The following is a 25,312-nucleotide window of genomic DNA, read 5'->3' on the forward strand; positions in this document are numbered from 1 at the left end:
TATTGAGATATAGTTAACATATCTTACAATTCATCTCTTTAAAATGTACAATTAGTTTTAGTGTATTTGTAGAATTGTGCAGCCACCACCAGAGTTCATTTTAGATTTGTATCACCTCAAAAAGAAACTCTCTACCCATTAGCAGTTACTCTATCATCCCCCTCCCAACTAGACAACCACTAACCTACTTTAATTCTCTATGGCTTTGCATATTCTGAATATTTCATATAAATGGAAACACACAATTTGTGATCTTTTAGAACTGGCTTCTTTCACTGAACAAAATGTTTATCCATGTTTTACCATGTATCCATACTACATTCTTTTTTGCTATCAAATAGTTTCCTATTGTATAGATATACCACACTTTACTTTTCCATTCATCAGTCCATGTATATTTGTTTCCATTTTTTGAAATAATGAATAACATGTACAAGTTTTTGAGTGGATATATGTTTAATATTTGGAGGAACTGCCAAACAATTTCGGAATTGGCTTTTGCAAGCCAATGCCTCATTTGAAGTAGAAAAGAAAGTTAATTTTATGAGGTTAATAAATTGTGGTTTTTATTATTATTAGAAAAAGATGAACCAGAGGGATTGACAACAGGTTACAGGAACAGTGAGAAGTCCAGTGTTAAAATTTAGTTTTTTAACCTCTAGTCCTGTGTTCTTCCACCTATAACTTTCTGAACCAAGCATATTGCAATGTATGATGATGTTGCTCAGGTCATTTCACCTTATTTTGTTCCAAGCCTCATTTAAATTGTGTAAAAGGACCCAGTATGATATACAAAGCCATTTGTAAGAGAGAGGACAGAATAGGAAAGTTTCAAGTTGTGCAATAATAAACTAAAATGGTATTTCTGCAATTTCTAAAGAAAAAAATCCTCTCAGATATAGTGATTAAAGCCAAATTAGTAAGTCTTTGTGATGAATTGAAATGCTTAGCTGTGGTGAGTCTTATAGAATTTTGAGATTTTGAGAGAGAGCAAGAATACTCAAGGTGAGGTGAAATTATTATCAAGCTTTAGTGTATATGAATACTACCTGGACTTACTTGTTAGAACTGTATATTCCTGGAACCTGTGACATGCATCCTGCAGAGATTCTGACCCAGTATGTGTGGGGTGGGGCCAACCAAGGAAGCGCACTTTCAACAGGTACATGGGGATTGTTTAAATCAGATATTCTATGAATAGTATTTTTTGGTAATACTGGTAGGATAGACTGAGTTTTGAAATTAAATAGGTGAAATGTAAATTCTTGCTTACCCATTGGCTTGGTAACACTGGACAGTTTCATAGAACAGATGCACAAATTTTCAGTTTCATTAACAATAGTCACTTTACAGAGCTTCCGTGAAGATTCACTGATAAAACCCATTACATACCATTACATACATGTAAAGGATCTGGCTTTAGCTAATGTTGGCTCCCTTCCTGCTTCCATAAGCCAGAGTCATAAAGGATTGATAGAAATAGGGCTTATATGACTGTGCAAAATGATTGTTGCTTTGTTTTACCTTTTTTCCTTGAGGCCGACCTCACCTCTTCTCTTGATTTCTTCATTGTGAGCATCCTGCCTCAGCCCATGAGAAATTTAAAAACACTCTCATTTAGGTGAACTAGCTGCAGCTGCAAACCTGATGGCAGGAACAAGGTACTATATATGCCCAATGTTGATTAGCATCACTGCAACTCATTATTCTGATCAGCCAGAAGCAATTTACAATCATCTTTAAGCAAGTGCACATCATTTTCATAATTGACTTGCAGGAGCTTTGACACAACAACTTGTTGTAGCTGTCAATCACTGTCAAAAGATGGAGGAGGAGGCCCTTCTGGAGAGAAAAGCAAAGGCACAGTGCCTGTGCACAGTGGACTGACTGTGGCCAGACAGGAGCTCAATGCGCAACAGTCTGTCTATACATCCTTTTCTAAGTTGCTGTTTTTCAGACCTTAGAGAATAATCTCTTCTAGATGGAGAAAAGGACCAGAGAGAAGGCAGGACTCAGTGATGCTATTACCTAGTTTAAAGAAACATGCAATAAGAATGACAGGTTTGAGCCATACCTTTCTGACCCTCAGATTTTAATATTTGTTCATATTTCCCCTTCTATAACATCTCTTATTTTTCTAGCTATAATACAAAAAATACTTGGCGGGCAAAATCATTCATTCTTTGAAAGAATTATACATTTTTGGATGACTCCAGAGATATTATATAGCAAATAGATAGATAGATAGATAGATAGATAGATAGATAGATAGATAGATAGATAGATAGGGCTTAAATATTTTCTGAAACAAATAGGAATAAGAATGTTTAAAACATGTATATTTCATATAATATTTATATGAATAACTGTGAAAGAGAACATGGTCTAATTTTTGTATCCATAATACCTAAGAAAGTGAGGAGTGTGAGAATATAGTAAATGACCTTGAAACAAAAATATAGCAACAACCAAACAAAAGCAAAATGTTAAACAACTGGTATTAAATAAATGTTACTTCCCAAATGTATTATTAGATTTGTCTTAGTAAAATGACATGAACAATATCAACCATAAAAGATTTTCATGCAAATTATAAGAACCAATTATTTTAAAAGCACTTTGAAAAGTACAAAGTTGGGAGCACAGAGCAATGTAAAAAAGAAAAAAAGCAAAGGGGTCTTCATGATGAAGTTGGCTTGGGTTCTAGTTTTTCCAAAAATGGGCGGTGTAACTTAAATACATTATTTTTATTTCTCAAATAAATAAACCTAACATTAGGAGTCGTGATAACTAAATAATATAATGCATATAATATGTAAACAAGATTCTCTGTATGCAATGGGTGCTCGATAAATGGTACTTGTAATGTTTATTGAAGATTCATATAAATGTAAGGGGAAATACACTGGGGAAATACACTATTTGTCGTCTATTAGGTAAAAGTTTTAAATATCAGTTATTTGAAATAAACAACTTCAATGAACTGTTCAATGCATCTGTGTTTTTAGTCATGTGATTGCGGTTTTTTGAATACTGCCCTGTGCTAGACCCATGTAAATAAACACACAATCATCTGAGATAGCCTCAGCACATCTGGAAAGGCGCACTTAACATAAGAAAGCGGGAAAGTGAAACACAGATGTTCAGAATGCCAGGTTGCATGGTCCAAACTCAGTGTGTGAGCATTTCGAGATGGTAGTGACAAAAGCTGAGCTACTTTCTCTTTTACCTGGTTGTAAATACTAAAAGGTGGCTTTGTTTTCTATACAGTAGTCATTAACCACGTTTTTTGAAGAGATCCTATAGCAGGCTAGGTTGTGTACAACGAACACATGCTAGATATTATTTCCAGGAAAGCAGAAAATATCATTCTTTATTTTTGTTATTTACCCTGAGGATCAAGAGCAGTTCTTTGGAGATAAAAAGGTTTTCATAACTATTTGTTAATGTGTGAATAAAATCAACTTTCTAAAATTTAGAGCACTGAAAAAATTGCACTTGTATATCCTGGGTTTGCATCTTTCTACCCTCATTTATCACAGATTAACATGCTGCTGTTTTATGAATGTCAGAACCTCTTAGTATCTAGTAAAGGCCAAAAGGATAGGTACCTTCTTTTACTCTTCTCTTAGAACCCAGATCCATGACAAATGCCTACAATTTGTATTCATTTGTTGTATGTCTGTCTTCTCCTTTTGTCCATTTTAGAGTTTCCTAAATGCCCTGAATTGTGAACATTCACTGTCGTGTGTGCATGTGTGTACATGCACATGCATACGGACTTGTTCAGCACTATTTGAACTGTTGGAGTGTTTAAATCTGTAGGTTCATGTCTTTTAATGTTCTGGAACATTCTCAGCCATTATTTCTTTAAATATTGATTCTCCTTCATTTTTTTTTGTTTGTTTGTTTCCTTTTTTGTGGAACTTAAAATAGATGGATATAGAAATTCTGGATCTGTCCTCCGTAGTGTTTAACTTTTCTTTCATAATTTCCATTTTTCTCTTTGCACTGTTATCTGGGAGAATTGTTAATTCAATCTTTCAGAGCATTAGTTCACTATTTAACTGGATCAAGTCCACTTTTCAGTTATCTATTTTGCTGTAGCTGTGATTTTTTAATTTACATTATCTCTAATTGTTTTTGTTTTATAACTGTCTAATTTTTCTGTATATCTTCTGTTCTGAAATTATATAAGTGAATTCCTCATTCCTCATTATGTATCAGATGATATAAAATATTATCCTTCCATTTATATTTTAAGGAGCTATTTCTTCTACTTATATTTTAGATTTTAGATCTTGTTACATTTGCCTTCTCTGAATTTTATATTAATGTTTTGTTATATTCAACCCTTACCTTTCTCCCTTTATTCTTCTCATCACAATTTAAAGATGCTCATTTTTCCACTTAACAAATAAATCTCATAGTTTCTGTACATTATATTTTTGTTGGATGCACAGTTTGCAAATATTTTCTGTCACTCTATAGGTGGTCTGTTTACTTTGTGATAATTTCTTTTGCTGTGCAGAAGCTCTTCAGTTTAATTAGGTCCTGTTAGTCAATTTTTGTTTTTGTGGCAATTGCTTTTGGAGTCTTTGTTATAAAATCTTTGCCAGGGCCAATGTCCAGAATGGTATTTTCTAGGTTTTATTCTAGGGCTTTTACAGTTTTAGATTTTACATTTAAGTATTTAACCCTCCTTGGTTGAGTTTTTGTATGGCAAAATAAAGTGCCTAGTTTCAATCTTCTATATAGAGCTAGCAGGTTATCCCAACACCATTTATTGAACATGAAGTACTTTCTCTGTTGCTTGCTCTTGCAGAGTTTGTCAAAGACCAAGTGGTTGTAGGTGTGCAACTTTGTTTCTGTGTTCTCTAAATTGTTCCATTGGTCTATGTGTCTGTTTTTGTACCGGTACCATGATGTTTTGGTTATGATAGCCTTGCAGTATAGTTTGAAATTGGGTAGTGTGATGCCTATAGCTTTGTACTTTTTGCTTAGAATTATTTTTGGCTATTCAGGCTCTTGTTTGGTTCCATATGATGTTTCGAATGGTGTTTCCTAATTCTTTAAAAAATGTCATTGGTACCTCAATAGAAATAGCATTGAATCTGTGAATCACTTCAGGCAGTATGACCATTTTAACAATATTGATTCTTATGAAATCTATAAGGAATTTAAGTTAACAAACAAAAAACAAACAACTGTTAGAAAATGGTCAAAGGACATGAATAGACACTTCTCAAAAGAAGACATACATGTGGACAACAAGCATATGAAGAAATGCTCAACATTGCTAATAATTAGAGAAATGCAAATCAAAATCACAGTGAGATACCATCTCATTCTCACACCAGTCAGACTGGGTATTATTAAAAAGTCAAAAAATAACAGATGCTGGTGAGGTTATAAAGAAAAGGAAACACTTATACACTGCTGGTGGGAATGTAAATTAGTTCAGCCACTGTGAAAAGCAGTTTGGAGATTTCTTAAAGTACTTAAAATGAACTACCATTCAACCCAGCAATTCCATTACTGGGTATATACCCAAAGGAATATACATTGTTCTACCATAAAGACACATGCACACCTATGTTCATTCCAACACTATATTCACAATAGCAAAGGCATGGAATCAACCTAAGTGCCCATCAGAGGTGGACTGGAAAAAGAATACATGGTACAAATACACTGTGGAATACTGTGCAGCCATTAAAAAATATTATGTTCCTTGCAGTAACATGGCTGGAGCTAGAGGCCATTATCCTAAGAGAATTAACACAGGAACAAAAAACCAAATACTGCATAATCTCACTTATGAGTGGGAGCTATACACTGAGTACACACAGACACAAAGAAAGGAACAGTAGACACCAGGCCCACTTGAAGGTAGGTGAGAGCAGGGTGAGGATTGAAAAACGACCTATCGGGTACTATGCTCATTACCTTGGTGTTGAAATAATCTGTACACCAAACTCCTGCAACACACAATTCACCCATGGAACAAATCTGCACACATACCCACTGAACTTAAAAGTTGGAAAAAAAAATAAAAAAATTATCGTCCTTCAATGACACATTACTTATGCAACCCTCATCTCTCTCTTCAATATCTAAAGCCATTGAACAAATGTTCTATATATATATATATATATATATATATATATATATATATATATGATCTACTTTTCCATCCTTCATTAATTTCAAACTGGTTTCAGCTCCCTTATTGATACGGTTTGGCTGTGTCCCTACCTGAATTTCAACTTGAATCATAGTTTCCATAATCCCCACCTTGTCATGGGAGGGACCCAGTGGGCGGTACTTGAATCATCCGGTCAGTTACCTCTGTGCTGTTCTCCTGATAGTGAGTTAGTTGTCATGTGATCGGATGATTTTATAAGAGGCTTTCCCCTCCTTCACTCTGCACTTCTTGCTGCTGCCATGTGAAGAATGATGTGTTTGCTTCCCCTTCTGATATGATTGTAAGTTTCCTGAGACTTCCCCAGGCCTGTGGAACTGTGAATCAATTAAATCTCTTTCCTTTATAAATTACCCAGTCTTGGGTATGTGTTTATTAGCAGCATGAGAACGAACTAATACTCTTATCAACTACCCAATATTGGTAAGTAGAATAACATGTTTGTTGTTGTTCCATTTTACTTGTTTTCTTGCATATTAATTATTGTTGACACTCTCTTTTCTTCGCTTCCATGATGTTACTGTTTGTTTCTCTCCTACCTCTCTGGATTCTCCTTTTCAGTCTTATTTGCATGCTCATATTCATTTACTCTGTCACCATACGTTGTGACACCACAGAGAGTTTTGTCCTCTTCTAACTCTCTATTTTTCCTATAGGATCAAAATTATATACCTGGGCCCGATAGATTCCTCCATACAGATGAGTTTGCATATCCAATACAGAATTCTCCTAAGAGCTCTAGGCCTCCATCTAGTTTCTATAACTTGGCACAACCATCCCTTCTAGCTTAGCCAATCACACACTTAAGGACATTTCATGGCATTTTTCTATCTTTCACCTCTCTAAATCTAATCAATCGTTGCTATGATCTAAATGATTATACATCCCAAAATTCATATGTTGAAGCCCTAACCCCCAAGGTGATAGAATTAGGAGGTGAGGCCTTTTGGGTGATTATTAGGTACCCTTTAAAAGAAGCCCCAAATAGCTGCCTTGCCCTTTCCATCATGTGAGCACACAACTACAAGTTTCTTTCTACAAACCAGGAAGCACACCCTTACCAGACACTGAATCTGTCGTCTCTCTAATTTTGAACTTCTTAGCCTCCAGACCTGTCAGAGATAATTTTTTTGCATTTATCAGCCATCCAGTCTATGGTATTTTGTTACAGCAGTCCAATGGACTAAGACAATTACCAATACCTATCATCTTTACCTCTAAATACCTCTCAAATCTATCATCTTTCTTCTACCTTTTCTACTGTTTCTCTAGTTCAAGCTGTTAGCATTTCTCATTTTGGCCTCTGGGCTAGATTCATAATTAATGCTCCTGTCCACTTTGCCATATTTCAACCTGTTTCCACATTTTAGCCAGAACAACCTTCTAAAGATTAAAAACCATATCATTCTTTTATTTAAGCATAAGACTTTCTGCTGTTGTTTGCATACAAACCAAAATCCTCAATATGATTAACAAGGTCCTCTATGATCTGGTCCTGACTCCATTAGCCTTGTTCAACACTATGATTTCACTTGCTCTCTGAACTCTGACCATACTAACCTTTCAATCCTTAGACTGTGACCTCTTCACCTCTAAAATCATATCTTTGCACACCTTTTTCCTGCCTGGAATTTCCTTTCTAGTCCTCCACATGTAGTTAATGACTACAATCCATCAAATCTCCTCTAAAATACAAGCTGTGCAGGCTTACCTTCCCTCACCCTTAGACTGCCATGGCACATCTTCTCTGTGTGACATTTAACATGGTATATTGATAAATGGTATATATTTCTTTGTGTGGTTAACTGGTTGATGACTACCTACACATCTGGACTATGAACTGCTTTCACAGATCCTATTTAGCTCAGCCTGTTGAGCAAATAGGAGACACTTAAAAATATTTTTTGGTAAATGATTGAAAATCTTTAAATAAAATGTTTCATGGATTTGATGTTTGCTATAGTGGTTGATTCCCTTATAGTTTCTGTCTGCTGTCACAAATTACTTTTAGTTTTTGGATGGACTAGAAGATATTTTAGGAACTCTATGCACATCAGCAGAAAAGAGATGACATATTAAAACTGGGTAAATTTGAAGAAAGTTTAATAAGAAAGGATTTACACAGGAGTGAGATGGGTATAGAGAAATCACAAGAGACAGTAATAGCAGTCAGAGTGGACGGGAGATCACTGTCTTCCCTCCCGTCAGTTTGCTAACTGTGATCTTCATTTACTAAACCCAATCAGAAGACAGAAAAAGAGAGCCTGCTGTTACAGCCTGTACAGAGCAGTTTCCCTGGGCAAAAAGAAGGATGGAAAGAATGGATTTTAAGGAACAAATGAAAATTTCCAGTACATTGTACAAAACTGATGACACGTAGAACAGTCATTTGTTTGCTTCTTCATTAATTTTTATTTACTTATTTCCGAAAAGCCTGAAGTTGCCTTTAGTAGGTAATGCTTTCCTGTGTGGACTCTGGCCTCCAAAAAGCACATGCAAAAAACTGAAAAAAACTGAAAAAAAAAAGTTAAGAAATCTGCCTTTCAAAGTAGGTACAGCTATCTGAATAAGATATCTGTCTGGCCTTGTTTTCTCTATTCTTCCATATTCATTATAGGACTGAAAGATTCAGATGTTTCTTTGTAATCACCTTGCTTGTCAGGGAACTTCTTTCCTCATCTCAGCAATGAGGAAACAATTCTAGCAAGGAGAATGAGAAAAATTTTTTTCTCTCTCTTATACTCTCATATCATGGATAAAGTTGTTTTTCTTATGTGTACCAGTTATTTTTCATAATATTTCTGTTCTTGGTTTTTTGATCCTTTCTTATTTCTTCTTGAAATTTAAAAGGCAAAACAAGTAATATAAACCAAAAGCACTTAATACAACACTTCATTTTCTTTAGAGGCCAACTGGCTTACTACCACCCTTAGGAAAAGTTCACATGGTTCTGCATGATCCTACTCTAAACTTCATTTTTAAGACTGGCAATAAAACCCACACATATTTCTTCACACAGTTTGCCTTAAATTGTACCCCATTGATACTGATCTCCATATAACAAGAAAAAGCTCCAATTAAGAATTTTGAAGGAAAAGCTCCACAACGTTTGTCTGGGCAATAATTTTTTGGATTTGACTCCAAAAGCTCAGGCAACAAAAGTAAAAATAGATAAATAGTATTACATAAAACTGAAGTTTCTGCATAACAAAGAAAACAATTAACAGAGTCAACATACAGATTGAGAGAAAATATTTGCAAGCCATACATTTGACGTTAATATCCAAAATATATAAGAAACTAACACAACTTAATAGAATAAATACAAATAACAGAATTTTTAAATGGGGAAATGGACTTGAATGGACATTTCTCAAAAGAAGACATGCAAATGACCAAAAGATACATGACAAAATGTTCAACATCACTAATCATTAGAGAAATGCAAATTAAATGAGATACTGCCTCACACCTATCAGAATGGCTATTATCAAAAAGATAAAACATAGATGTTGGAGAGTATATGGAGAAAAAGGAATCTTTGCACACTATTAGTGGGAATATAAATTACTACAGCCCTTATGGAAAACTGTATATAGGTTCCTCAAATAACTAAAAATAGAACTGCCATTGTATCCAGTAATCCTACTACTGGCTGTATATCCAAAGCATCTGATGTGGTTTGGCTGTGTCCCCAACCAAATCTCATATTGTGTCTCCCATATGTTGTGGAAGGGACCCAGTGGGAGATGATTGAATCATAGGGGACGGTCTTTCCCACATTGTTCTTCTGATGGTGAGTGGGTCTTGTGAGATCTGATGGTTTTGAAGCAAGGGTTTCTCTGCATAAGTTCTCTCTCTGCCTGCTGCCATCTATGTAAGATGTGACTTGCTTCTCCTTGCCTTCCACCACAATTGTGAGGCCTCCCCACACACATGAACAGTGAGTTCTCCATTAAACCTCTTTCTTTTGTAAATTTCCCAGTCTCAGGTCTGTCTTTATCAGCAGTGTGAAAACAGATTAATACAGTGAATTCATACTGGGAGTTGGGCATTGCTAAAAAGATATCTGAAAATAGAGCAGTGACTTTGGAATTGGACAACAGGCAGAGGTTGGAACAGTATGGAGGGCTCAGAAGAAGACAGGAAAATGTGGGAAAGGATGGAACTTCCTAGAGTCTTACTGAATGGCTTTGACAAAAATGCTAATAGTGATATGAACAATAAGGTCCAGGCTGAGGTGGTCTCAGATGGAGTTGAGGAACTTGCTGGAAACTGGAGCAAAGGTGACTTGCTACGTTTTAGCAAAGACACTGGCAGCATTTTGCCCCTGCCCTAGAGATTTGGTACTTTGAACTTGAGAGAGATGATTTAGGGTATCTGGTGGAAGAAATTTCTAAGCATCAAAGCATTCAAGAGGTGCTTGGGCACTGTTAAAGGCATTCAGTTTTAAAAATGAAACCAAGCATAAAAGTTTGGAAAATTTGCAGCCAGCCTAACAAGCAATAGAAAAGAAAATCCGATTTTCTGAGGAGAAATTCAAGCCATCTGCAGAAATTTGCATAAGTAATGAGGAGCCTAATGGTAATCACCAAGATTTGGGGTAAAATGTCTCCAGAGCATGTCAGAGTCATTTGTGGCAGCCCCTCCCATTATAGGCACGGAGGCCTAGGAGGAAAAAGTGGTTTTGTGGGCCAGACCCAGGGTCCCCATGCTGTGTGCAGCCTAGGGATTTTGTGCCCTGCATCCCAGTCACTCCAGTCATGGCTGAAAGGGGCTGATGCAGAGTGCAAGCCGTGGCTTTGGAGGGTGCAAGCCTCAAACCTTGGCAGCATCCACATGGTGTTGAGTCTGTCAGTGTACAGAAGTCAAGAATTGAGGTTTGGGAACCTCTGCTTAGACTTCAGAAGATGTATGGAAACGCCTAGATGCCCAGGCAAAAGTTTGCTGCAGGGGAGGGACCCTCATGGAGAATCTCTGCTAGGGAAGTGCAGAAGGGAAATATGGGGTCAGAGCACACAATACAGAGTCCCTATTGGGGCACTGCTTAGTGGAGCTGTGAAAAGAATGCCACCATCCTCCAGACCCCAGAATGGTAGGTACACCGACAGCTTGCACTGTGCACCTGGAAAAGTCACAGACACTCAATGCCAGCCTGTGAAGGCAGCTGAAAAGGAGGCTGTACCCGGCAAATCCACCAGAATGGCACTGCCCAAGATGATAGGAACTTACCTCTTGCATCAGTGTGACCTGAATGTGAGACATGAAGTCAAAGGAGATCATTTTGGAGCTTTAATATTTGACTGGCCTGCTGAATTTTGGACTTGCATGGGGCCTGTAGCCCCTTTGTTTTGGCTAATTTCTCCCGTTTGGAATGGCTGTATTTACCCAATGTCTGTACCATCATTGTATCTGGAAGTAACTAACTTGATTTTGATATTACAGGCTCATAGGTGGAAGGGACTTGCCTTGACTCAGATGAAAGTTTGGACTGTGGACTTTTGAGTTAATGCTAAAATGAGTTGAGACATTAGGGGGCTATTGGAAATGCATGATTGGTTTTGAAATGTGAAGATATGAGATTTGGGAGGAGGCAGGGATAGAATGATGTGGTTTGGTTTTGTGTCCCCACCCAAATCTCATCTTGTGGCTCCATGGTTCCCATGTGTTGTGGGAGGGACTGGGTGCGAGATGATTGAATCATGGGGTGGGTCTTTCCCATGCTGTTCTCCTGATGGTGAATGGGTCTCACGACAACTGATGGTTTTGAAAATGGGAGTTTCTCTGCACACGCTCTCTCTTTGCCTGCCTCCACCACATAAGATGTGACTTGCTCCTCCTTGCCTTCTGCCATTATTGTGAGGGTTCCCCAGCCACATGTAACTGTGAGTTCTCCATTAGACGTCTTTCCTTTGTAAATTGCCCAGTCTCATGTATGTCTTTATCAGCAGCATGAAAATGGACTAACGCAGCATCTGAAATCAGTATGTCAAAGATATATCTGTAGTCTCATGATTATTTCAGCATTATTTACAATAGCCAAGATATGGAATCAATCTAATGGCCATCAATGGATGAATGGATAAAGAAAACGTGGCATATACATAATGAAATATTATTCAGTCTTCAAAAAGCTCTGTCATTTGTGATAATATGGATTAACCTGGAGAACATTATGTTAAGCAAAATAAGCCAGGCATGGAACTACAAATACAACATGATCTCACTTATATGTGGAATCTTAAAAGGTTGGATTCACAGAAGCAGAGAGCTGAATGGTGGTTACCAAGGGATGGGGGCCAGAAGAAATGAAAAAATGTTATCAAAGGACATAAAGTTTCAGGTAGACAGGGGGAACACATGACACATATTTGAGGTGATATATATATATATATATATATATATATATATAAAATATATAAATTGGCTTGATTCAATTATTCCACATTGTATACATATATCATAGTATCACTTTGTATCCCATAAATATACATAATTATAATTTGTCAACATTTAATAAAAAATTTAAAAAATTAATTTTAAGTACTTCATCTTGGATATTCCCTTATCTAGCTGCACATCCAGCTCTGAGTTCTCATCTTTAATCCAACCAGTCTCAATACCTGCCATGATGGCAAAAGTACTATATCCTTATGCAGCTCATTCCAAAGGGGGTCATCTCTAACTCTATTCTTTATTCCCTGATTTATCTAAAAATCTATCTGATCCAGAATGCTTTAGCCACCATTTATCAAAGGATTACTGTGGTTTGGGGAGTATGTTAAGTCTTTACAAATTATCCTTTTCAACCCTCACAACACTGCGGTATGTAGGTGTATATTGTTTCATGACCATATTTAATGACTAATCCCTCTGGCCATACCCCTTTGCTGTTTGGCTTTTCTGTTCCTCCTATTCAGATATAGGGACTTCTTTTCCTATGTACTTTTACTGGGACTAATCTCATATCTTGAGAAATAGAATGTGGCAGAAGTAACAATGAGCGTGGTCTATATCCTTAGGCTTCTAAGGTCCCTAAAATATCTTTCTCTGCTTTCTCGGAATGCTGCCCTGAGGCCACCAAATAAGGAAGTCAACCTAGGCTTACTGAGAGATAAGAGGTGAAGTGGAAAAAATGTAGGGCACCTCACCTTATAGCGAACACCAATTATCAGACATATGGATCAATGCAGCTTGGATGTTCCAGCCCAGCTAACACTCCAGGCAAATGTCACACCAGGAGTTAGACCAGGCAAAGACACCAGAAAAACTGGCCAGGTTATCCATAGAACTTAGAGAAATAATAAATTATTGTTTTAAGCCACCAAGTTTTGGAGTGTTTTTTATATAACAAAGGCTAATTCAAACAGTAGGTATTATAGTTTTATTTATATTATAACTGAGGAGAATAAGACAGGGAAATATTTAGTATATTGTCCAAAAGAGCATACATATTCTATGGCAGAGCTAGAATTTGAATCCAGGCCTCTGAATCCAAATTTCATGCCGAAAGACACAGTGATACACTGCTTCTTTAAATTATTTCACAGTTTCTATAATTACTTTCAAGTATTTAAAGGTGACCACCATGTGGTTCAAATTTCTTTATCTTCCATACTAGACATCCCATTTTCTTTTTAGTTTTCTTCATGTAATGTGCCTTCTGTTCTTACCCACATGGTATTCTCTCCATTTGAAGACCTAACAATATATCCACCACTATGTAAGTGTTAGGTGTCAGAACTAAATGCTAGGTGGAATCAGACTACAATAGAATAGAGCAGGGGTTTACAAACTTTGACCTGTGTGCTAACTTTGATCTGCCACCTGTTTTTGTATGAATCACGAACTAAACAAGATTTTTAGATTTTTTAAATAGTTGAATAGAAAATCGAGAAAAGTTAATATTTCATGACACATAAAACTTACATAAAACTGCCGGGCGTGGTGGCTCACACCTGTAATCCCAGCACTTTGGGAGGCTGAGGCAGGCGGATCACCTGAGGTCAGGAGTTCAAGACCAGCCTGGCCAACATGGTGAAACCCCGTCTCTACTAAAAATACAAAAAAAAGTAACTGGGCGTGGTGGCGGGCGCCTGTAATCCCAGCTACTTGGGAGTCTGAGACAGGAGAATCACTTGAACCTTGGAGGCAGAGGTTGTAGTGAGCTGAGATCACGCCATTGCACCCCAGCCTGGGTGACAAGAGCGAAACTCCGTCTCAAAAAAAAAAAAAACATATAAAATTAAAATTTCAATGTCTATAAGCAAAGTTTATTGAAACACAGCCACCCTCATTTGTTTATGTATAACCTATGGCCATTTTCCCGCTACAACCACAGACATGAGTAGTTTCGACAGAGAAGACCTTAGCGTCCACAGAGCTGAGAGTATTTACTAGTTGGTCCTTTTCAGAGGAGTTTCACTGAGCCTTGAAATAAGGCAACCGAAATCTCCTTCGCTTTGGATGGTCTACGTTTCTTATTTCATCCTTTTCTTATATAATCTTTATAGGTAGTAACATCACACTTTTGAATAATATCCACTACACAAAGTTACCTTTTCACTCATTCTCATAAGCCACAAGTTGTCTATTTCAGTGATTCAGGCCATCTTTCCAATCTTTAAAATACCTTATCGGGCTTTTTTTTTTTTTTTTTTTTTTGGGGGGGGGGGACAGAGTCTCGCTCTGTCACCCAGGCTGGAGTGCAGTGACCGGATCTCGGCTCACTGCAAGCCCCGCCTCCCGGGTTCACGCCATTCTCCTGCCTCAGCCTCCCGAGGAGCTGGGACTACAGGCGCCCGCCACCTCGCCCGGCTAGTTTTTTTGTACTTTTTAGTAGAGACGGGGTTTCGCCGTGTTCGCCAGGATGGTCTCGATCTCCTGACCTCGTGATCCGCCCGTCTCGGCCTCCCAAAGTGCTGGGATTACAGGCTTGAGCCACCGCGCCCGGCCCTTATTGGGTTTTTATTCTGCCCTCCAACATGTTAAACTTTTCCCCCATGTTGGTATAATCCAAGAACTTAAGAAATGTGATTACAATGTGCTTGATGAAGTGATTAAATAAATACGGGGCAGAGGAGAGTCCTCTCACTGAACACTAAAAATTATTCTCAGATTTGAATACCCATTCATTAGTTAAAATATTTTTATCAGCACACCCATATTTTGAGCAAATTTTGTTCCCAAGATCACCACCTATAATTGATTAATTTATTCAGCACCTCTATATTCCTACCATGTCCTGGGTACTGTGCACTGTGCTGGGGAATTATAATGAACACAGCACACAGGTTTCCTGCCCATTCAAACTTCCAGCCTAGTTAGTAAACATGTGATTACAGACAGTAATGACTATTATAAAAATGGGTTTAATTATTAGAATCTGCTACTAGATATTTATGCAATTCATTGCTAAAATCCTCATTGTCTCCTTGAACATGCCTTTGACAATTCTATGAAGAAAAGGAGCTAAGTTAACATGACTTGTTCTGGGTAAATCAATGATAGCATCCAATGATCAGTGTTTTCTTGACATGTGAGCCTGCACCTTCAATGTATTCACAAGTCACCTGGGGATCTTGCCACCATGTAGACTCTGGTTCAGTAGGTCTGGGTTGGAGCCTGAGATTCTGCATCACTAACAAGCTCTGAGAAGCTGTCTACCTACCTCTCCTCTACCCACCTAATTATGAATAACAAAACCTCCCTAGCTGCTCACGACTTAGCTCTTTCATAATCAGTTCCTGTCCTAAAAGAACATGTCATTTTAGAGAGACATTATAGAAGTGTTTCAGGAGAGAAAGGCAAGTAGCACAGTGAAAACCGCAGGCTCTGGTGTCAGACAGATCGGAATACACAGTCCCATACCTAGAGAACTGTGAGCTTAACCTGTGCCCTCACCTCACTGCACCTCAACTTCCTCATCAGTGAAAATGGAAATGACAGTTTGTTGTGGGATTATTGAGAATAATTACCTTGAAACACGGTAGGCTCTCAACAAATGGTAGCTGTTAATGTGTTTATTAAAGGAGTAACATGAACAGAATTGTGCTTTGAGAAAGCTAATCCGACAGCAAAATCCAGTGTGGTTTCAAATGGAGAAAGACCAGGGGCACTTGGATAAATCAGATGTCTCGTCATTTTTTTCTCATCAGCCAACATTTAATGAGCATGTACTATGTGTTAGAACCTGTGCTAGATGCTGGGATATAAAACTGAATCTGGCAATTTTCAGAATTCAGTTGTGGAGATACATTGGCAAACAGCCACTAGACTTTGAGGCATTCTGATACACCTCGACCTATCGATTCATTTTACAACATGCCAGGAAAGTAGCAGCTGCGATGAGAAACTGAAAATAGATCTGTGATCTGCATTATAGTGGTGAAGGTGCTAGTATAAGATATGGATTATGAGGAAAAAAGTGTCAGTGATAACTCTGTGGTCTCAAGACCTGGGAATCTGGTGGTTTCATGAATCAAAATAAGCAATGTAAAAGAAAAATAAGGTAAGGGTGGGGAAACATTGAGTTTCCTTTTGCACATAATGAACTAAGGAGACATTGGGTCATCTCAATGGAGATGAATTCAAAGTCATTTTGAAATAGAATCATCTTGGGCAACAATATGTGTAACCGAAGCTCATTTACAGAATTCAGGGAAAACTAATATGTATTTTCTGGTTATTTTGGTAATAATTATAATTCGGATTACATATTTGGGTGTATACTACACGTTTGCAGACACAGAGAAAGGCACGTGTGTTTATGTTTGGTGTTTACTCTAGATCAGCAGTTTAAAAAATTACTACCCTGTTTTTACTCTATTAATGACAGTCTGAATTTGGAAGGCTTGATAAGTTGTTTACGAGGAAGTTCAGAAGGAGAAATCAGTGCATGTTAGCTGAATATTGTGAAAACATTTTTCTCAGGATGTGTCGCTAGAAATGGCAATTAGTCAATGTAGGGAAACTAATATATCTTCAGACATTAAGTCACACTAAAACAAACATCCAGACCAAAGCAGTTTAGCTTCTGAGAGAAATAAGTGCAATTGTGTTGATATATAAAGAGTTTCACATAATTTACATTTGTTACCCATGAATTCTCATTAGAGTTCTCAGAATCATCCAAAAGAGAAGCTTTCATATTTATATTTTAGAGACAAATATAGTGAGGAATGGTGAAACGAGGAACTTATAGGCTCACAGACACACAGAATAAATGAGTGCCTGAAACGTTTATATAAACGCCTGCTGTAAATTACACACTGCGCCGGGAACTTTCACATGTGCTTCTTGTTTCTCTCTCACGGTAACGCTGTGCAGTGAGTATCACCTTTTCTTTGTTATTTTGCAAATGAGATAATGCAGTGAAACAGAGTTTAAATAATTCGATCAAGATCATTTGTGAGTTGCCTTCACATCAACCACTTCTCTCTTTCCCTTTCTTAACAGCTACAATTTCTGTTTAGGGATTGATGTGATTTCAGAGAAACTGAACTTATCCCTGGCTCCCTAGGTGAAACATATGAACTAAACTAAGCCAATCGGGGTATCACATTACTCACGGGGTTTGGTTTAGGCATGGGCCTGCCATCTTAGCTGCTCCATTCACGGAGAATCTAAGAACTTGCGGTAAGAAGGCTGAAGCAATGACAGTCTCTTAAACCGGTTGTGCACAAGGAGTGCTGCTGGCAGCCATGTGAGGTTCGCCTAGCCTGTAAATGAAGGAATTAGGCAGATATGGAGATGGAGTCCTTGGTTAATCTACTGGATCAAGTTGATGATTTTGGCAGTGGAGGGTTCTGGACTTTCCGGATACTTGAGCCCATAAATAACCTCCAGTATTTAATCAAATTTGACTCTTCCACTTGCAACGATAAACATTCTAACTGCTGCAGAAGTCACCCAGGCTTCTTATGCTACAGACCAGGTTATGAGGCTGAAAGAAAGAAAGCACTTGGCCAAGATGGCATAGCTGGCTCATGACAAGGTCAAGCCTAGAGTCCAGGATTCTGCCTACCCAGTCTAACTGTTCTTGGCCATGCAACATGCTGGCATTCCAAGGTCCCACAGTAATTAAAGTGAAGCTCTAAGATTTCCAAAATATTTAGAATATATTCTTTCTAGAAGAATTGTAGTTAAGTACAAACTTTTAAATATTCAGAAAGAAAAATAGCAAGAGTGAAAAAACACACTGTGGAATAAACGTTTCCACACTGTATTAGAAAATACATTTGGCTATTTTGAAAAAACTTTGAAGCTGCATGCTTTGGCTTAGATACTTCTTTATACCTCACTATGCCAGCATCACATTGGTCATATTAGGTACTCAAATAATTCTTTGTTTAATATGTCTTTCTTACTAGGTTTTACATTGTGCACGCAGGAACATTTCCAGCACTCTGCACAGTGTTTGGTGCATGGCAGATTCTAAATAAACATGCATTAATGAAATTTAAGTACCGCCACCCTCTGTGCTTGGTACCCAAGGTTCAAGGGCAATTCACTATGTAGCCATATAACTTGGCCCACTTACATAGTCTGTCTAGAGCAGCACTGTCCAAAAGAAATACATGAGTGTTAAATTTGAGCAGTGCGTGTAATTCAAAATTTTCTAGTAGACATGTTAAGAAAAATAAAAATAAACCAGTGAAATTAATTTGTATGCATCCCAATATGCCCCCCAAAAATCATTTAACATATAATCGATATAAAAATATTAATGAAAGATTACCTTTACAACACACCTTAATTCAGACTAGCCACATATTATGTGGCCACATTTCACCAGTGGCTACTATACTGGACAGCTCAGAGTTGGGCATAATCTATGTCTACATGACAATGTGTAAAAATAATTCTCCACAAGCTAAGTTGTGATAGAATTTCATGTGAAAACCAGTCTTTCAGAAATTTATATTAAAAGCTCACAGTACTATCACTACACGTAAAAGAGTGCTGGTATTACTTTAAATTCTCCAGAAGTACTACTTGTCACACTAAAAGCTATGCATTCAGAATGCCCAAAGATGAAGATGTTAGTATCATTATGGTACAAGATCCCGCTAGCACTCAATACGATTGCCTTTCCATTCAGGATGTTTTTATTTTTGTTTTTTATTATGTAAATTTAACTTTTATGGCATAATGAGTCTAGTGGAACAGCCAGCCAGGTGGACTTATGAAGTAATAGGGATTTTTCTGACTGAAGTTAGCATAGGACTCATTGGAGGCACACAGAGGTCAATGGGAATTTTAGCTGGAGGTGGGGAAAGCAAGTAGGAAAGACTTCTCATGGAGGAGAAGAACTTAAAATGATGTTGGAAAATGAGCGGAGAGCCAGTAGGACTAAGTCCACTCTATTCTACTGCTCTGAACTGTAGTGAGGGATAGCAAGTGGGGCAGCAGGGAAGGGGTGGCCTGGGTCCTGTTGGGGCAGCAGCATGAGAAACCATGCTGCAAAAGGCACAGAGGGAAGCTCTGTGCTTGGGGGATACTCAGCCAAATGCAAAAGGCCAAAGTGATTGCAATTTACATATTTCCATTTTGAGACTCCCCCCACAACACCTTTTAACCCATATGGTTTTGATAATTATTTTTAAATGGAAATTCAGAGAGCAGCAGGCAGTAAGTACTTTGAATTAGGACTTCACATTGAGAGGCTCCATGGGGCACATGGCAAGTTTTATTTCTTCCTCCCAGTAAACCATAGGGGAAAGCTGGCATTTCTAATCCTAATTGTAGGAGTTCTGTTCCCTTTTACTCTGAGCATCAGTTCTTAAGGAGGAGAAAAAGAGGGCTGGCTGCTTACTGCCTCCTTCAGGATTGCCACTCCCCTGCTATGCACACAATACACACTTGTCAGAGAGACAGAGTTGGCTTATCTGTAAATAACATGGAGTCCGGGGACATCCGAACACAGGGCCCCTGGGGGGTCTGCCATTTGGGCTAGCACATTGACACCCTCTAAGGGGTGGCTGTCTTCTAACAAAATAAGTGTTCTGAGTTTGTATGTAACACTAGTCTACTGCAGTGATTCCCAAATGCTGATCCACAAAATAGCTCTCAGGTCTGAAGAAAATGAATTTTAGAATACTGTAGTGTTTAAGTATGTATGAGAGAAAGGTTGCCAACTATCCTTTCTGGAAAGGATTGTGTTCTTGTTCTATACAGGTCTGTGCTAATTTAAAAGAAAACCTTTTTGCTAAATGGGATTTCTAATAGATAATGGTTATTTTTAACATGATTATTTTCTAAAATACGATGCTAGAAACCCTATAATAAATTTCCATTTTTAGAAACTTTACTTGTTCAGGAAATTAAAAAAACTAGGAACCATTGGAACAGCAAAAAAAGTGGCTTGAGACTCAAACCAATGATATAAAACTATATCATTGCTTGACCACTTACAAAGTGATGGCTTTGGGCAAGTTACAGTACTTAGCTTCTCTGAGCTTGGTTTTTTTGTTTAGAGTTGTAATAATTGATGTTTAATTAATAGGGTCTGTGTGAAAATTAAATAATATCACATACGTAAAATGTTTCAGAATTAATTTTCTCCCTCTCTTGCCCTTTTCCACCTAGTTAATGACTATATCCTTTAATGATCAGGAAGGATCTGAAACTTTGGCTTAGCAGCCTCCCAAACTCTCTGACATGCACTACACTCCTCATAAACAGAGAGACGAGTTAGTCCCCACTTGACCTGTGTAATCACAAAAGGACAAATGTAAATGATTTTAGTACTGGTTATGCTTTAATGAATTTCTATTTATATTACCTTCCACATTGTCTGTGATGGCAAAAGTGAGCCTTTATCTTCTCTTTATCTTCAGCACAAAGTATGGTGCATGTGTCAGAGCAGCTGGCATTTAAATAACTGTAAATGGTACAGGAGGAAGGAACACATGCACATTATTACAGTCATACTGCCATTTCCTGCTCTCATGCAGAAAAGGCTCAAGACTGAACCTCCAACTTGGTTATGCTATAATTCTGATTGAATACAAACACATATAAGGACCATGTTAAGTAATAACATGGACTCCTTTGAAAGAAATAAAGGTCTCTTGAAGTCAATGACAATGAAAGTAGAGGGAAAGGAATATACTGAACAAACACTGAGGATATAGGGAAACAAAAAACAATTTTTGCTAAAACATCATCTTGCATGTCCATTGTTAGCAGCTGGGAATTCCTTAGTCTGGAATTAAATTGATTCTACTACCTCCCACCATGTGATTATTGACAGTTTATTTCTCCTACTGGCATTATTCAAAAGGTGATAGCTGAGTAAAGGGAAGATGAGTCACTTAAAAAATCTTGCTTTAGGTAAAGGAATAAATAAAGAAAATATACAATTTTCTTTACTGAGACATTAGATACAAGTAGTATAAGGAATGGAAATTAGAATCAATATAGGGTTTTTAAAGAGAGTTAAAAAAAACCTATGTAATTAGGACAATTAATGACATTGTCTAAAAAGAACCTGAAAAGGTCAACTAAATAATTTGTCTTAATGTTCACAATAATGAGTAAGCCCAAGATTTCAAATGCATTTGATTAAGCACAATCTTCAAGAGTATATCGTTCTGTGATCAACCTAAGTGCCACCCACACAACACAAATTGACATTAGTGCAAGCACTTAATGATTCAAAAAAAAAAAAAAAAAAAAAGCAAACCAAATAGCCTATAACATAAAAATAGAAATTCTAGGTTGCTATTGAGCAAACGACATTTTAAATCATCTTACGAAAGAGTCTGACCCAATTCCCAGTAAATGTACATGTACCCGCATCGCCAAAGTTTTGAGTAGAGGGAGAAGGATAGTAGGAAGTGTTTGGAAGTTTGCACTATGAATCTGAATCCTAGTTTTGGCTTTTATTAGCTGATTTGCTTTGTAAATGTAACAATATCTCTGAATCTCTGCTTTCTGAAGTGTAGAGATAGAAATGACTTCACAATGTGTTTTTTTAAATAACATAGAGATAAACATGAAAAACTCTAATTTTGTTTTAGGTACCTATTGAGTTTTATGAAATATTTTCTCCCCTCCCATACATGAGTTAGTAAGATGAAGTGGAAAGCATGGCCTTTGAAACTGGAAAACACCACCCTGCCATCTATTGTAACTTTAGCTTAGCTTCAGTCCATGTAAAATGTAAATAATATCAATCATACAGTATTATAAAGTTAGAGTTCGTGTTTAACAAATAGTCTTACTTATCTTATGATTTGATTTCTATTCCTTTTTTATTTTCGAAGGGAAAACTAAAAAGTTTTTGTTTGCAGCATCCTAAGCGACAGTCAACTCACATTTTGGCCCTTTTGAATGCCACAATGAAGGGAGAGTTTTCTGACACACAGCCACAAGCCTCCCCTGGTATGTACATGTGTCAGTCTTATCCATCACGCCTCCTCCTATGTCCAGGGATGAATGTTTTTCAAGCAATCTGTAGCTTAATTGATGTCAAAGTAATAGAGTGCCAGCAGGATTGTTTTAATGAATTTGGTTTGGATAGACTTTGCCTGCTCAGTAAATCCAGCAAAACCTCACAGCATAGTTCACAGCCAGGAAGGATGCTGAGCTTGGCCCTTGTTCCCTCCCTTCCCAACATACTCTTTGCTAAGCTTTTACAATGCTCTCTTACAATAGGCTCATGTACCAAGGCCAAAATTTACATTATATTCTTATGCATAACCAGCTAAATAATCAGAATGCTATGCTGATTCATTTAAGTAAAATATTTAAATAAAAATTAATCTTTTCGATGATGATGATAACAATGGATTGATGATGTTGAGAATGATAACTGGCAGTAGCTGGATTGGGGTGGTGATGGTGGTAGAGATAAAGGCAGTGATGGAGATGCTGATAGTGATGGTGGTGGTTTCAGTAATGCTGGTGACTTAAGTAGTGTTGGTTGTGGACATTCTTGGTGTGCTTGAGCATTAAGATCCCTGGTTTGTAGCATTTGCCTATTTTTCAAGCAGTGAACACCCCTACCATGGCCTATTTTTGAGCTGCCAATATGTCAGTGAATGCTGAATTGGGAAGAGATGTTAACAATCGTATCTCTTGAGCTGGTATAAGCCAGTTTCAGCAACCCACGAAGAAATAGTGGCATTAGAAGCTGTGGTGTGGTAGTGATGATGGTAGTAATAGTGGTAATGGTACTAATGGCAGCGGTAGTGGTGATGGCAGATGACACAAACAGTGATGATGATGATGATGGAGATGGTGGTGATGGTGATAACAGTAGTAGATGGTGATGGTGATGGTAGTGGTGATGTTAGTACTAATGGTGATGATAGTGGAGTAGTTGTGGTGAGGGTAGTGATAGTGATATTGATAATGGTTATGGATATAACAGCGGTCACTTTAGCATAATGCTTTATAATATACAAGGTACTTTTGCTTTGCCTTATTTAAATTACTTTATTTAACTCTGAGGTTTAAATATTTGGTTAACAATACTTTAATCTCTTTTTACAGACTAGGAAACTGAACCTGAAGGCACAGTAAATCTTAGTGATAAGACAAGGCCTTGGAAGTATCTCTGCTTTAGAATTCTAGCTTTGCCTCTTCCTATCTATACAACATTGCCCATCGTATCATCTTTCAAACAGTTAAATTAACACATTCATTTTAGAATTTGCATGAGAATATTAATATATTGAAATTATTTTTAAATTGCAATGAGGTATGAGATAATAGAAGATATAATTACTTGTAATGAAAGGAAAAAAAATTTTAACTTGGTAGGGATTATGGTTCTGTTAAATAAAAGATTTTTGTTTATTTATTGTTTTTGTATTATAACAGTTTGTTTGTTTTGTTTTTGTCCATTGACTATCGTGAATACTCAGTAGATGAGCACTTGATCCTAAGGACTGGGGAGAATTTACTTGTTTTGTATAATAGGTAGAAAAGGATTTAGCTCTCCTCAAATAGTTCTTGAGAGAAGCTGCTAAGAAAAGAGAAGAGGGGTAAGAGCAAGAACAGTAAACAACAAAGTAGAAATGGGCTGGAATTATGAGAGAACAGTATAGTAGGCTGAATAATTTCCATTCAAAGATGTCTTGTCCTAATACCTAGAACCTATAAATGCTACCTTAAAAGTAAAAAGAGGGGAAGAATGGGGAGGGTTCTCTGCATATGTGATTATGAATCTCAGCATAGGAAGATTGCCCTGGATTATCTAGGTAGGTCCTGAGGTAATCACAAATGTCCTTATAAGAAAAGGGCAAATGGTATTGAGCAAACATGAAGAAGAGAAAGTGATGTAATGATAAAGGTAGAGATTGGAGTGATGTTACGACAAGCAAAGGAATGCCAGAAGCCACCAGAAGCTACAAGAGGCAGGGAATGGATTCCCCTCCGAACTTGTGGAGAGATTTTGGCCTTGCCAACACATTGATTTTTATCCTAATGATACTAGTTTAGGATTTCCAGCCTCTAGAAATATAAGATAATAAATATCTGTTGTTTGTTGTTTTAAGCTAAAATGTTTGTAGTATTTTGTTATAATAGTCACAGAAAACTAATACAAATGGTGAAATTTCTTACTGTTTCACAAAAAGATTTTAGAAATAGGATGTTTAATATGGATTTTAACATTGTTTGCATTGCTTCACTATTAATCTCATTTTGACATTCTCCTTCTTAAAGAAAATGAACGAACCAAGAAACAAAACTTCACCAAAGTGAATTATACCTACAAATGCTTCACTCAATGGGTTTGAATTTGTTTTATACCCAAAGGAATACAAAGATTCATATACGGGACAAGGAACAGCATTACAGACATGGAGCCAAGAAAACATGGATGCCATGACAATGTGAGAAAGATCATTTGAGAAAACTTGGGAGAGAGAAATTATTTTTTCACAGTCCATAGAATAGGAGAAGGTTCAGATTAAGAACTTGAGTGGTGGGGGTCACAGGGAAGGCAGTTTCTATAGTGTGATAGATCCCCTACCAGGTTTCTTAAGGGTGTATGTCTGCCGCCTGAACCCCGAAGGCTGGGCCATGCTGCCCAGTTGAGGAACAAACAGAAAGCATTTGAGAACCTACTAGGATAAACAGTCTCATTGTTCA

The 25,312-nt window shown here is 37.3% G+C and overlaps 1 long non-coding RNA gene across 1 annotated transcript in view; it reads right to left on the minus strand.

The window, feature by feature from the left end:
- LOC135967082 (uncharacterized) overlaps positions 1-25,312 on the minus strand; it is a 1,183,085-nt gene that overhangs the window by 271,027 nt on the left and 886,746 nt on the right. The window lies entirely within an intron of this gene.

The sequence above is a fragment of the Macaca fascicularis genome, chromosome 14, assembly GCF_037993035.2.
Source record: "Macaca fascicularis isolate 582-1 chromosome 14, T2T-MFA8v1.1".
In the NCBI taxonomy this organism is placed as follows: Eukaryota; Metazoa; Chordata; class Mammalia; order Primates; family Cercopithecidae; genus Macaca; species Macaca fascicularis.